The sequence below is a fragment of the Protomyctophum parallelum genome, assembly GCF_964188405.1.
Source record: "Protomyctophum parallelum genome assembly, chromosome: 4".
NCBI lineage: Eukaryota > Metazoa > Chordata > Actinopteri > Myctophiformes > Myctophidae > Protomyctophum > Protomyctophum parallelum.
The window spans coordinates 2,752,844-2,766,715 of record NC_139700.1 but is presented as its reverse complement, the minus strand read 5'-3'; the positions used below and the strand labels follow the sequence as shown (position 1 = coordinate 2,766,715).

General features: G+C 43.7%; 1 protein-coding gene across 3 annotated transcripts in view; it reads left to right on the top strand.

Annotated features, from left to right (window-relative positions):
* Positions 1–259: 259 nt before the first annotated feature.
* ndrg4 (NDRG family member 4) overlaps positions 260–13,872 on the top strand; it is a 61,853-nt gene continuing 48,240 nt past the window's right edge. For all 3 annotated transcript variants that reach the window (XR_014569167.1, XR_014569168.1, XM_083763503.1), the window contains exon 1: positions 260–359. The gene's annotated coding sequence lies outside the window, so the exon portion shown is untranslated. The remainder of the gene's footprint in view (positions 360–13,872) is intronic.

Sequence of the window (13,872 nt, the reverse complement as noted above, 5' to 3'; positions counted from 1 at the left end):
TTTCATCCTCTCCTCTTCCCCTCTTATCTCCTCTCCTCCTGTGATCCTCAGCATGCTGCATCATCGGCGGGGCCACGTGTTCTCTGTTTATTGCAAGGAAGGAGGGAGGGAGAGAGGCAGAGACAGAGATGGAGAGAGAGAGAGAGAGAGAGAGGGAGGGAGCCTCCCTCCCTCAGGGAGGATCATCATCACAGACACACACTGCCTTTTTCTCTCTCCATAGTGAGCACATATTTCACCAGCACACTCTCCCATCAGACGCAGCCTGAGGGACACGCCACAGACAGACACAGAGGCAAACGTGCGTCACACGTACTGTAGACTTCACCAAATTGAAGAAGATCTATACAACGTCACAGGTAAGGTATTTTTAGTTCGATTTCTTTCCGTCTTTTATAGTGTGCCATTCTCAACAGTGTGCAAATCTATAAGGCTGGAAGTTCTTGTATCGCATCAAACTACTTTACAATTTAACTTTGTCCAGGGAGTCAAATTAAGTGTATTTTATAAGCAGGGGATTCTTTTAGAAGCATGATGTATATAGGTACGCAGCGAGTGCATATACTGCCTTGCCTGGTGGCTGTCTGTGAGGCAGCATACCCCAGTACTTTATCCTGTGCGGTGCCCCCACCGCCCCATGCCAGCCTCTGCATTGGGGTGAGTGGGATGTTGACAGCTTGAATGTATTAACTCCTATAGAAAGACACAATGGTGCATCATATAGTAGTGTGTATGGCACAACCCTATCCCCACCGCATCAAGTCAACTAAAACTATACGGCGAGCTTGGGCAAGTGCAATGAATGTAATTAACCTGGCTCTGACTGAAATGCAATCTAACAACTTGTGACAAGTGTATTGGATCTCGCGCTGGCCTGTCAGTTAGACTAGACTGATACTCTGCTGTGTTGTGGCCCCACGGGGATGCCGATATTGTTCATGTAATTTTAACGAAGGGGCATAGATTTATATTGGCGTCAAATCAAAACGATGTGATTGCTTTGTACAACATTAAGAAGCAGAGGGTGCATACTTTATGTGGCATCTGTTGAGGTTGGAAATGATGTGAAATTGTGAATATTGGCTTTGGTTTTGCAATGGATTGGGCCATCTGAAAGAGAGAGAGAGAGAAAAAGATAGAGAATCTTGTTGATTAGTGTACCGTATGTGGAAGTCATAAACGAATATTGAATTTCTGTCCGCTAACATTCTCCGCATGAGTTGTTGAACGCTGTTACTGTGACACACTTGAACTTCCAACATGATGTAATGCACCTGCAATTATATGAAATGCACCGGGGGGAGACAAATATTTGATGGTTGTAAATAGTCCCATTAATGTTTTGTATGAGGACCAAATGTCTCTGTGTTTGAACAATGTGTTTCTGAGCTACGAGTAACACTCATTCAGGCGTCTTTAAAAAAGAAGAGTGGCACGCACGCACGCACACACACACACACGCACACACACACACACACACACACACACACACACACAATGTCTATTGAATCTGTCCCTGCCTTCCCTATGGGAGCGGTTGTGTCGACTGTAGCTCACGTTATATAAATAGATTTACAAAGAACTGCGCACCCCACATGGATCTGTTCCTACATCAGCTCTGTACAGTTACTACAGTATGCTGCTCATCCTGACAAAACCTCTCGCCTGTTCCATATATCATATACCAGGCTACACAGCTGCACTTACACTGAACACGCATTTTTGAGTAGTAGTATTAAAGTATTGTTATTACCGGTATTCACTCGTGAGGTATAGTATTACACACAAATATCTGGCTCAAGAACTACACAAATACATACTGTAGACTACTACACTACTGTATATCCGTGGTTTTCAACCCTTTTCATATCAAGGTCCATTGTTTATTAAGTAGTTTTGATGTCATCAAATGTTCCACCATTTGATGAGATTTAGCCTCTCAGAACCAAGACTTAGAAGACTTTGTTGAATACGATTTTTGTCAACAGGCAAACGTTGATCAAAGTAACAATTCTTCTACATTCTCTAATTGTGTGCACAGTACTTAGGTTTAAAAACCTAATTCTTGAGAGCGTAAAATTAAAACAAATAAAAGTGAATGCCTGAAGAAGGTCAATAGACCGAAAGCTTGCAATAGATTTGTGCACATATTTGAGTGTACGGAGCCTCCCTTTATGTTTTCATACACTCTCAAGAGTTAAATATCTTTAAGGGTCCATTTGCTTACTAACTCATTTAGCTGGGAACCACCTGGAACCCCCTCAAGGACCACTGGTGTACCCCGGACCACCGGTTGAGAACCACTGCTATAGACTAAACTATAGTAGCTACAGTATAGCATTGCATTATATGTACTTGATATAGATAGCATAGGACTAGGAGGGAGGTATAAATGTGCCATTTTTTTATTAGTACTAATGTTCACTCTCTCTTTTTTTATCTTTTCATCTCTCTTTTTTATTATTATTATTATTATTATTATTATTATTATTATTATTATTATTATTATTATTATTATTATTATTATTATTATTATTATTATTATTATTATTGTTATTATTCATTTTATTTTTGGGGGCGGGGGACCAATGATAAGATGTCTGCAGTGTGTAGTACAAGGGAAACTGTTGCGCCTTTCTCTGTCCTTTGTTCCAGGTTAACTGCAGGTGCGGTCTCAAAAACACCAGGAAGGAAAACTGACGGGAAAAACGCTGCATGAAAACACTAAGGAAGACTCCTTAGACTGAGACTTAAGAAAATAGAATTTATTTTGTTTAGATGCTCATGATGAAGTGATCTGTGCTCATACATAGTGAGTTAAAATCAGCTAACACTTTGCTCCCGGGACCTTTGTCAGTGCTAGGGACTCTTATAGCACTGACGAAGGTCTATTTTCTTAAGTCTCAGTCTAAGGAGTCTTCCTTAATGTTTCTGCCAATTTTCCTGCAGTGTGTGGTAGGCTACAGTAGTAGTCATTGCATGGAGCCGCCTGGTTGTAATTCTGTGAATCTTATTGCTGCCTTCCTTTAAGCACCTGCAATGCACCAGTAGCAGTACTAGATCTTCTTGTCTCTTGTATTCTTCTCATACCCTGCTACTGCTGCTGCTAGATGGCTCCCGGATTGTTTTGGAACTTCCCTCCCAAGGCTGGCTGCACGGTTCCTCCGAGCCGCCTGCAGACCATGTATGTACATATAGTAGCAATGTAAAGACCCAGTGGTGGAAAAAGTACACTCAAAGGTTTTTACTTAAGTAAAATAATCAATACTGCAACGTAGACATGGCTCTGTCACTATACAACAAGTAAAAGTCTGGAATTACAACATTTACTTGAGTAAAAGTACAAAGGTATTGATATCAAAATGTACTTAAAGTAGCAAAAGTATTATGTAGTCATTAATGCAGAATGCCCCGTTTTTAAGTGTTCAAAGCTCACATTGCGACGCTTGTAGCTATTTTCAAGTGGCTAATGTGAGTTTTGTAATAATAATAATCCAAATCTACAAAGTAACCACTAGTGACTAAAGCTTTCAAATAAATGAGGTAGAGTATAAGTAGAATATTTGGGTCCGGAGTGTAGTGGAGTGGAAGTAAACGTATTGGAACAAATTCCTCAAAGTGTTACTTTAGGTACAGTACTTAAGTAAATGTACTTAGTTACTTTCCACCACTGATGTAAACGAATGCCTCGTGGTCCTCTATACACGTGGTAGATGGCCTTGATCCAGCTTGTGTTTCTATTTATCTATATGGCATCTCAGTCCATCGCTCCATCCTCAAGTCACATTCATAGTAGTATTTAGTCAAAGCAACCAAAACAGCCGATCTACAAGCTCGCGACGTGTGGCGCTGTGACATGTTGGAAGCTTGTAGATCGGTCCATTTTCAGTGTGCGGCGTTGCATATCAAGACCTTCAGTCTGTAAGTCCAGTGTTTCACATAAAAGAGGATATGCGCGTGACATCATCATACCCGGAAGTTATGCGGGAACGCCTACTTAGTGGCCAAAAAAAGGACTTTCTGGCCTTGACAGCCCATACATATACAAACAGAAAAGTCCTATCTGATTGCATTAAACAACGTTAAACGTTAAACTCACTTTTCCACTCAATTTGCCACTCACTCTATGCATGCGCATATACCCTCTATCCTGTGTATAGTACAGTACTCATTGGCCCCCACCGCTGTTAAAAAAACCCACCTGAAATAAATGTATAATTATACAATGTTATTTTCATGCAAACTACTGATTTATTAAACAGGAGCAGATATAGTGCAAGTAAAATGTAAATTTCACTGCAGAAATAGACAATCACAAGAGAGATCTTTTTCTTTTTAACCAAAAGCCCTACCACAAAGACAACAACACTCTAGGGGAAACTGTGTAAATGCGTCATTTTACTTTCATGATATCAATGCGGAAGACGTAGGCAGTTACAGTACTCACTGAGTGAATATCACACTGTAGGAAGTTACAGTACTCACTGAGTGAAGTTGCCTTAGAAGACACTGGCTTGAGGTCAAGCGTTTGTATATTCCGGTTCAGGCATGTGATTGTTGAACAGACCTTGACTCAGAATCATTCCTTTTTCTGAACGTTCCAATTGTCCAAATTGTGTGATTACGTTTGAGACATTACAAAAGGTTATTCCATATACACCGCATATTTTCTTGGAGGCTGGCTGGGCAACTTCATCCTTAAACCAAAGGTGCCATGGAGGGTGGCATAAATGTATTCCCCATGTGAGCATGGGACTACAAGCTAGGGCTGCACGATATGGACAAAAATTCATATCACGATATATATGGCAGATATCTCGATATCGATACGATACGATATAATATATATCACGATATATAGGGCAGATATCTCGATATCGATACGATACGATATATCGTGCAGCAACATATTTTCTTAATGGGCGTGGCTAGCGATTCAGGGCTGGAGCCAGGCTACAACAGGACAGAGGGACAAACGGAGTGATGGTTTATTTTCCGAGGGGCACAGGCTAAAACAGAGGGCTGGCTTTAGAAGTGGACGATATATCGATATGTCGACGATATATCTATATCGCGATACCGTTGCCTTTTTGCGATACTGATATTGTGCATGTTCATACCTCGATACCGATACGATAACGATATATTGTGCAGCCCTACTACAAGCCATGCCGTGTCCAATCGCTGCAGAGCATTGGACCAAATCTCATATCCTGCTATAAGCAAGTTGACACCTGACCAATTCAACGATCAAGCGTCATTTCTCATGTGTTGCATATCATTGCTGTCGGGGTGGAAACCCTGTATGTCCAAAGCCGTTACTTTTCAGGAAATGGAAATAGAATGAGTGAAAATAGCCTGTTTTACAAGTTACAACAAGCTCACAACGCGCGTTGCAGCGCGATGTCATGAGAACTGCTATTTTCATTACTTTCGCTTGACACATGAAGTTGGGCATTAAGGAGATGAAAAAACCTAAACTGTGTGGGAATAAAAGATCTAAGCCAACGGACCGACCGACCCATCACCGTGAGCTGCTCTGCATTAAGAGCATAGATCTGCTAAATGCCTAAATTGTAAATTGATTGCTGGGACGAGACTGAAGCGATGAGATTAGGTGACAGCGCTTAGATTTCACTCACGCTCATTGGACTTTGTGTGTGTGTGTGTACGTGTGCGCGTTATCTTCTCTAATCATCCATCAGCTTTGGAGCGGCTCAGCGTTAATTTTGACAGCAAATTTTGATTTAGTTTTAATCGTAGTCGATCTGAAATGTTTTAGTGTTGGCCTAGTTTTAGTCGACTAAGCATCATGACTGGTCGACTAAATCTACAGATGATTATTGTCTTCTAAAATGTATTTTGGCGGGCCTTGATGATGTGGTAATGGCATATTTTACACTTGGTTTCCTGCTGAAAATAGACGATCTAATAGATCTACTATTAACCCATTCTGACCTGAGATCAGATTCATACGAGTTTTCCACTGGACACACACTGGTCTGATGAACCCATTCTGACCTGAGATCAGATTCTAAAAATGTCAGTCGTTCTTCGATTTTTCAAAAAATAGCAGACCTAAAAGCTCGTATCGCGCCACTCGGTGGCGCGATATGAGCTTGTAGATCTGCTATTTTTAAATAGCTAAAGCATAACATGATGCCAACACCAAAATGGGTGCCCGGTCAGAATGGGCAGAACGCATGCAAGCATACAATGACTTGTCTTTTAGTTCTACAGGATATCTTCTCTGCTATAGTCCCGCCCTAACATTTAAGTCTTTGGCGAAATTGTCAGTACATTTTAGTCATCATAGCTTACTGGTAGTTTTTATTTAGTTTTTGTCAATGTAAAAAGGTAGTTGACAAAAGAATCACACCCGTGTGAACTGAGTGATGCAACCCCCCCCCCCCCCCCCACCCCTCCCCCTCTCTCTCTCTCTATCTCTCATATTAGCAGGCAACAGTGCAGCACTCTCTCTCTCTCTCTCTCTCTGTTTCCGGCACAACAGCGCCCCTACTGGTACTAATAGTCATACTCGTGCTCATAGTCACATACAGTATAGGTGCATGTGTTCACGTCACATAGTTAGGCGGACACGGACATTGCTGTTCCTTGGAGTGGTTGCACCACTAAAGATTTTCGCCGTAGTTTTAGTAGACGAAATCCACACTGATCTGGATGAGATGGACCTGGTCTGGACTCTGGATGCAAATCATGCAACCGCAAGCTCCACACATCCCTGCATGCGCCGTGTCTGTCCTATAGTGTCATCCCTGCTCACTGGGGACGCTGTGAGCGCTCGGGGCGTGTTCTCTCCTCCGAGTCATCAGCGCCCATGGTTGGCGAAAGGGCCTTTCTGTGGGGTTTGCATGTTCTCCCATTATGGTAGGATTACTGCATGTTTTTTGGTAACAGTAGATACCCTCACAAAAAAAACATGCAGTAATCATGGTCTCTTTACTAACTCCCCCCCTGGTCAGTCTGTGACTCGGTGTGCCTGATGGAGGGGAAAGGAACTGAAGGTCGGAAAAACGCGTTCCTTCCACACGCTATACATCCTAGCGGGGAAACTCCCCCCTGTCAGGTGATGAGAAGCGGCCTGCTCGCTGCTCATGCATTGAAGGAAGCATGAGCTCAGTTCCGGGCTCTCGTCAGGTTGGCAGAGGGAGAGTAGCGCCCAGGATTACAGTTTAGGCAATTGGCACCGGTTGGACAAAATGGGTTACAAAATCGTAGTATGATGTACTGTATGAAAAGGAGTTTTGTTTGTTTTGGTTAGAGAAACCAGCAGTCCACTTGATGCTCAGGTTATGTGTTAAAAGCCAGAGTGGGTACGTGCGACCCTGTGATACAGAGAAGTGGATTAGGTCATTGAGTGGATGGTATGTGCACTGGTGCGGCTGATATATTGGATTGTGACGGGGCCGCTTTTCCCTGTGGTTGCTAATGGAGGACCACTGTTAAAATGGAGGCTTAGCACCGTGACGCCGATACTGTAGCTTCATAAAGCTGTCATGCTCATTTCAGCACGGCTCTAGAGCCTATCTCAAACAATTTCTTGGTCAGAACAACTACCTGTAGTAATATAAATATTAATACAGGTTTTTTGGGCGACAGGTTTTTTGGACGAATATTAATACAGGTTTTTTGGGCTACTCCTCTGAGTACCACCAGAGGGGGGCTCAAGTACCACTAGTGGTACTAGTACCAGTGGTTGGGAACCCATGCCGTAGGCAATGCATTGAGCCTCAATTTCCCAGAAGCCCTGAGAATCGAGCGTCAGTGTGACGTGTCACGGATGTCTGACGGAAATTCAATTTTCTCCCGAAACAGGCTGTATCAAATATGAATGAATATCATAAAAGTGTATTTTTGGAACAAAGTTCTTATACAGTATGATCCCCCCTATGGGGATTAGTAGGATTACAATACAAATTGTATTTCATTTTTTTAAAGCGCCCTCTAGCGGCAGTGACGTCAGACTTCAGTGGTCTATTTAGTGGGAAATGGTATAGACTCTAGTCATGCATGATTTTCCCATCAGGACACGCCCCCCTCATCTAGACTGAGTGGCAAAACATTGAGCAGCATGTGTGTTGGAGTTTGGAAGCGCTCGTTGGAAATCACTCAACCGTCCTGCGTACCACCTGTTTCTGTTGTCACATAATGCAGGAGGCAGCAAAATGTTGTGTTATTGAAAACAAGCACTTCCAAACTCTGACACTTCGAAAAATAATCAAATGCAGGGCATTTCTTAACAGAAAGTAGCTCATAATTATTCTATGGTGGATTTTCATGAAAAATAACTTTGCAGTTAATTCAAGCTTTTCGTTCAGCTGCAATGTTGGTGAGTTTAACATTGTTTAATGCAATCAGACAGGACTTTTCTGTTTGGATGAATGGGCTGTCAAGGCCAGAAAGTAGTTTTTTTTGCCACTTGCCACTTCCAGCTACGATGATGTCACGCGCATACCCTCTATTGTGGACTGAACGTGTGGAGTAGCCCTCTGGGCCTTCCGCAGTTGTACAATTGTACCGTTTGGCGATAATTATCATTGTAAGCTGGGCTAAAGGTTTAATAAAAGCCAATGGACCGACCGACCCAGCAGAGAAGGAAATGGTCATGGTTTCTTAGGCGGGCCCCTCATTCCACAACCTCCACTCAATCCATGTTATTTGCTCCACCAAGCATTGAGCATATGACTGAGAGACATCTGGCTCTCCAATCTGTTCCGGAAGCCAGGGATCCATCCAGCTGGTATCCCATGAGGACCACACACTGACCGTCCGTCTGCCCTGCTGCTGCCACTTCCTGCATGACCCTTATCCCATTCTGACCTGAGATCAGATTCATACGAGGTTTCCGCCGGACACACACTGGTCTGACGAACCCATTCTGACCTGAGATCAGATTCTAAAAATGTCAGTCGTTCTTCGATTTTTCAAAAAATAGCAGACCTACAAGCTCGTATCGCGCCACTCGGTGGCGCGATATGAGCTTGTAGATCTGCTATTTTTAAATAGCTAAAGCACGACATGATGCTGACACCAAAATGGGTGCCCGTTCAGAATGGGTTATGGTTGGCTCACACAAAGGCCCTCACTATGTTACTGCTGCACCGAATGGGCAAACTGTGCTATTCCTCAGCTTGAAATGAATTGTACAGTGCCACACATGTTTTTCTCTTCCCTGTTGTAAACAAGAGACATGAAATTATTTCATTGGAGTATATTATGACGTCATATATCTGTGTGTAAAGCCTGAATTACACTTTACTGTGCATCATGTCTCGCACCGAAAATAGCCAATCTACAAGCTCACAAAACAAGCTATAATTCCGTGCTGGACACTTAAGTATAAATTCCATTGAAAATGGTCTACTCTGGAAACTCTATAAGCTTCATGCTCTTCGTTCAGTCTTCGACAAGACAGTTTTTGAGCGAGTGTTGTCTCTGTGCCAGCAGTGACTATAGTAGTAGGTAGTGACGAGATGTTGGTCGTACGTGGCACTGCCTTAACCCATTCTGACCGGGCACCCATTTTGGTGTTGGCATCATGTCGTGCTTTAGCTATTGAAAAATAGCAGATCTACAAGCTCATATCGCGCCACCGAGTGGCGCGATACGAGCTTGTAGGTCTGCTATTTTTGAAAAATCGAAGAACGACTGACATTTTTAAAATCTGATCTCAGGTCAGAATGGGTTAATAATGAAACTGTCAGGATGTAATAGACATTTTTTAAATCTGATCTCAGGTCAGAATGGGTTAATTGGCACAGCAGGCCTCATGTCCTGTCACACTCTCTTCCCGAGAGTGACGTGCACCACCACCAATGTACCATTGCACCCTCCATTGCATACTGACACAGCGAGAGAGAGACAGAGAGAGGGTGTGTGGGGGGGAGGGGTGTTAGTACTGCATTTGTGTACTCGCACATAATAGTACACACACTCATACACACGCACACGCATGCATGCACGCACACACACACACGCACGCACGCACGCGCACGCACACACACAAGGTATATGCTGTGCATACCGTGTAAATAAAAATCAATCAATCCTTAATAAAAATCAAATCAAATGTATGCCGTGCATTAAGTGCTGAGTGACGTGCACCACCGCCAATGTACCATTGCACCCTCCATTGAATACTGTAGATTCAAGATTGGATGGACATTAATCCCCAAATAAGACTGCTTATTTTTATAATTCCCACAAAGACGTGTTGCAGATATCGGGGTGGAGATACAAGCTTCTCATATGGCATCAGGATCAGTGATGAGGGACAGTAAAATTGGGAGTGCTAAATTTAACTTTGAGAGTGTGGAAATGGATCCCTTGTGGTTTTTAGTGCCACAGGCTTTTGCTGAGCTGCTATTTAATATTTAATCCATACAGAGACATTGATATTTCTTCTTTGGGAAACATTTCAGGCACAGAAGACTGGCTCAGACATTCATCACCTATGAATAATTGAGAGCTTCACTTCCAAATGTAGAACAGAGGCTAAATGGCCCAAAACTGTGGCAACTAAGAAAAACTTTCATATTTCATATCGTATTTATTCAAATTAATATTAATTTAGCCCACACATGTTGGAGCACAGGTCAATGCCAGGCCGGGTTGCCTACCCAAGTACCCAGGGCCAGTGGTGGAAAAAGTACTCTTTATGTAAGTAAAAGTAGTCGATACTGAAATTGTATAGTGCAAGTAAGTGGTTCCAAGTAAAAGTCCGGAATTCAAAATCTACTTGAGTAAAAAAGTACAAGTATTGGTATTAAAATGTACTTAAAGTACCAGAATGTCCCATTTCTAATTTTCAAATGTATAAAATATTTTGAATCTTAAATGGTGGCCCGGGGGCCGCATACGGCCCCCACCTTCACTTAATGTGGCCCTCGGGTTAATATTGGAATACTGATACATTATTAATTTCAGCTGTTACAACTCCAAACATGCAAACATGACCTGCATGTTAGCAAAGAATAATTCAGGCCCTCTCCGTCATCAACGTTGCCCATCCGTAGTCTAGACTAGAGAACCAAAGACACGATCATCGCATTTTGCAATTTACTTTCTGTGCCATTGTTGTGAATGTTGTCTCCAATGTTCAGACGCACAAACAACCCTTTGCTCATTGAGTTCTCCCAGAGCACGGCGCTCTGAATTTTCAAACGACACCACAGAATGTCCGAATGCACCCTTTTATTAGCCTGTTTTCCAGCCTGATTCGCTGCGTTCCGTGATTTGTGATCTGATTGGTCTGTGGTGCAGGCTGGGACAAATCACCAGTTTGACGCCATATGAATGCACCGCTACGGCTGTTGCCCTGCAACGTCCCCTTATCATTCACTAAACTCACCCCACAGCTACTGCTGTTGTCCTGCAACGTTCCCTTATCATTCACTAAACTCACCCCACACAGCTACTGCTGTTGTCGTGCAACGTCCCCTTATCATTCACTAAACTCACCCCACAGCTACTGCTGTTGTCCTGCAACGTCCCCTTATCATTCACTAAACTCACCCCACACAGCTACTGCTGTTGTCGTGCAACGTCCCCTTATCATTCACTAAACTCACCCCACACAGCTACTGCTGTTGCCCTGCAACGTCCCCTTATCATTCACTAAACTCACCCCGCACAGCTACTGCTGTTGCCCTGCAACGTCCCCTTATCGTTCACTAAACTCACCCCACACAGCTACTGCTGTTGCCCTGCAACGTCCCCTTATCATTCACTAAACTCACCCCACACAGCTACTGCTGTTGCCCTGCAACGTCCCCTTATCGTTCACTAAACTCACCCCACACAGCTACTGCTGTTGCCCTGCAACGTCCCCTTATCATTCACTAAACTCACCCCACACAGCTTCTGCTGTTGCCCTGCAACGTCCCCTTATCATTCACTAAACTCACCCCACACAGCTACTGCTGTTGCCCTGCAACGTCCCCTTATCGTTCACTAAACTCACCCCACACAGCTACTGCTGTTGCCCTGCAACGTCCCCTTATCATTCACTAAACTCACCCCACAGCTACTGCTGTTGCCCTGCAACGTCCCCTTATCATTCACTAAACTCACCCCACACAGCTACTGCTGTTGCCCTGCAACGTCCCCTTATCATTCACTAAACTCACCCCACACAGCTTCTGCTGTTGCCCTGCAACGGCCCCTTATCATTCACTAAACTCACCCCACACAGCTACTGCTGTTGTCCTGCAACGTCCCCTTATCATTCACTAAACTCACCCCACACAGCTACTGCTGTTGCCCTGCAACGTCCCCTTATCATTCACTAAACTCACCCCACACAGCTACTGCTGTTGTCCTGCAACGTCCCCTTATCATTCACTAAACTCACCCCACACAGCTACTGCTGTTGCCCTGCAACGTCCCCTTATCATTCACTAAACTCACCCCACAGCTACTGCTGTTGTCCTGCAACGTCCCCTTATCATTCACTAAACTCACCCCACACAGCTACTGCTGTTGCCCTGCAACGTCCCCTTATCATTCACTAAACTCACCCCACACAGCTACTGCTGTTGCCCTGCAACGTCCCCTTATCATTCACTAAACTCACCCCACACAGCTACTGCTGTTGCCCTGCAACGTCCCCTTATCATTCACTAAACTCACCCCACACAGCTACTGCTGTTGCCCTGCAACGTCCCCTTATCATTCACTAAACTCACCTCACACAGCTGGCAGTTTCTTTTGTACTACTGAATCCGATATCGTGGTCTGCTGAGTTTTTTGAGAGTGGCGCTGGCTGATGTATCAACAACAACAACGTCGCTACGTAACAGAGAGAGACAATCAGGAGGCTGGCTAGACTGAGTAGCGAAGTCGAACAAATCACGGAGCGCAGCGAATTAGGCTGGAAACAGGGGGGCAGTAAGACAGATATTTTGTGAAGCCACTAAGGAAATCGTAGTTCATATAATGGCCTGTTGTGGCGCTGTCATTGGACCCAGAAAAACCCATAGCCCCATAGAAGTCCATGTATTTGGGCCCAACTTCACCTAGATTGTATTACCTTAATAAACATGGTCATGAATACTTTCTGCTTCCAGTCACTAGTTTAAAGTCTCATTTCTAATGTCATAATATTCTTTTTGGAAAATTATGGTCCCATTAATTAAAAAAATGACCATAAAGTCGCGTATGTTCTGAGGGGCGTGGCTACCGTTACAGTCTATGATCGGGATTCCCCTCCCACTCGAGTCAAAATAAAAACCAACGGAGAAGAAGGGGGGAAGTCCCGCCTCGTTGTCTGGGCCAGCCAATGGCCAGCTGGGCCAAAACGGAGCCAGCCAATGGCCAGCTGGGCCAAAACGGATCTAGAAAGATGGCGACTTACAGTGCAGGAATAACAGGCTTCATTTTACGTCCATGTTAGACCCGGGGAACGCTTTGTCCATATTTTTTACAGTCTATGGCTGGAAACCAGGCTACCCTTTTGTACTACTTTCAACTTAATCTCTCTCAAGTCAGATTCTGCAGAATCTGTCAGCACCACTGCCCTAAACATGCTGTGTTGTTGTTAGTACTAGGAATAAACACAGAAGCACCTGACAACAAATGTTCATGTATCCAGTTGTTAGCAAACACGTTAAAGAAAAAAATCTAAAATGTGGCGTACGCAACTACGCACTAACATATTTTATTTTGTGTCATAGAACAAAATGTGAAAATCCTTTGAGCCCAAAATACTTGTTTTTGTTGTGGTCCTCTCACATAAAACATGTGAGAACAAAGACACATCTTCTTTATTTGGATCAGAAGGTGTTTTTCTGGGCCCCATTTGGGGGAGATGGATCTGTTGGTGTGGACTGAATGGCCTTTAGGGCTTTCATT